Here is a 2,054-nt window from a genome sequence, read left to right on the forward strand (position 1 = left end):
GCCAGCTACAACTCTGTGACTCTAGAACAGGGGACAGCGAACTATAGCCTAATGGTCAAATCCTCCAGCCCCCAGATCTTACAGTTTTATGGAGCACGGCCACACCCACTCATTTACACACTGTCTACGGCTGCTTACCTGCTATGAAGGCCAAGCCTCAGCTAAGCAGTTAGTTATAGATGAGACCTTATAGCCTGCAAAACCTAAAATAGTTACTATTTGGCCCTTTATAGTAATAGAAAACATTTGTATCCCCTTTTCTAGAAAAAAAAAAAATGGATTCAGTGGGACAATTAGCGGGCTACACTTTCAAAATTTATGTCAAAAACTGCTACAAAGATGCATGGCCAAAAATACTCCTTGAACTTTTTTCTTTGGTTGTACCAAGAGACTAAAACAACTTCAGGACTCTTAAATTATGAACCATGCACACCATAGACTACAATATATCCTTTAAAAAGAATGAGGAAGTTCAATTTGTACTGACTGGAAAATATCCAAATATATTAACTTTTAAAAGTAAGATGTAGAAGGGTACTTTTAGAATGTTTCCATTTGTGGAAGAAAACAAAAACCAGAATTAATACATAATAATAGTAATACTTAATACATTAAACATATTTGCTTACATGGGCACTAAAAAATTCCTGCAAGGATATAAAAGAAACAGAAAACACGTTACTTCTGGGTAGGGAAATTAGAAGGGAAACTTAAGGTGAGAATGGAAGGGAAGGGTACTTTCTATCATATACCTTTTCCCTCTCTTTAGGATTTGTACAATGTGCATGTACCAGCTATTTTAAAATAATTATTCGGCAGTGAAAAGAAATGAAGCACTGATACACCCTACAACATGACCAAGTCTTGAAACCATGATGCTCAGTGAAAGAAGCCAGTCCCCAAAGGCCACACAGTATCTTACTTCATGTATGTGAAATATCCAGAATAGGCAAATCCACAAAGACAAAAAAAGTAGTAGATTAGTGGCTGCCTGCGGTGGAGGGAGGGGAAATGGAGAGTGACAGCTACGGGGTGTAGGGATCCTTTCAGGAGTAAGGAAAATTTTCTGAAATTGACAGACAACGCTGAATAAATTAAAAGCCATTAGACTGTATACTTGAAAAGGATGAATTGCGTATTATTTGAATTCCATCTCAAAAAAGCTACTGAGGGGATTCCCGGGTGGCTCAGTGGTAAAGAATCTGCCTGCCAATGCAGGAGACTTGGGTTCGATCCCTGCATTGGGAAGATAACCTGGAGAAGGAAATAGCAACCCACTCCAGTATTCTTGTCTGCAGAATTCCATGGACAGAGGACCCTGGCAGGCTACAGTTCATGGGGTCATAAAAGTCAAATACAACTTAGCAACTAAAAAACAACAATTAAAAATGAAACCGAGAAAAACCAGAGTTCGTCTTTACTTCCACTGCTAATGAGCCCTTCTACTGAAAGACACAATCATTTGCAAAAGCCATGATAATACCCACAATCAGCTACAGTCAGTTCTACTGACCTGGGAGCCATTTTATATCATGTAATTGCTTCCCTGTCAAGATTCTCAGAGATGCCTTATTTCTCTTATTTTCAGAGTCAACTACAAATTCTACTTGAGTCCCCTGCATTTCTTGAAAGTTCCTCTTTCCACACAGCATTTATCAGTAATTTATTCAGTTCTCTCACACACGCTAAGGATAAAGAAAAGCGAATCTGACCGCAGAGAAAAGTAAAAGCACAGAGACAATGCTAACAGTTTTCTGATAAAATCAACCGTTCTGAAGAAAAATCTTGCGAGGGAAGCTACTCATCAGTTAGAAGTGACAGCACTCCTACTCACACAAGCTGAAGAGGAAAAGGAACCTTCTGGTCTGTGTACCTGTTAAGTTCAAAGGCTGGGGCTGGCTTGAACCACAGGAAGACGCAGGCACTGAGAAATGCCCCGGGGCGCCTGCTCTGAGAGGCTGCAGTGAGCAGGCAGGTCCTTCTACTGCAGTCAGAATGCTCCCAGCAGCCCCAAACTCCCAGGGCCCTGGCCCAACAGTCCTGAAGGAGCAAGA

Source organism: Capricornis sumatraensis, chromosome 11 (genome assembly GCF_032405125.1).
Source record: "Capricornis sumatraensis isolate serow.1 chromosome 11, serow.2, whole genome shotgun sequence".
NCBI lineage: Eukaryota > Metazoa > Chordata > Mammalia > Artiodactyla > Bovidae > Capricornis > Capricornis sumatraensis.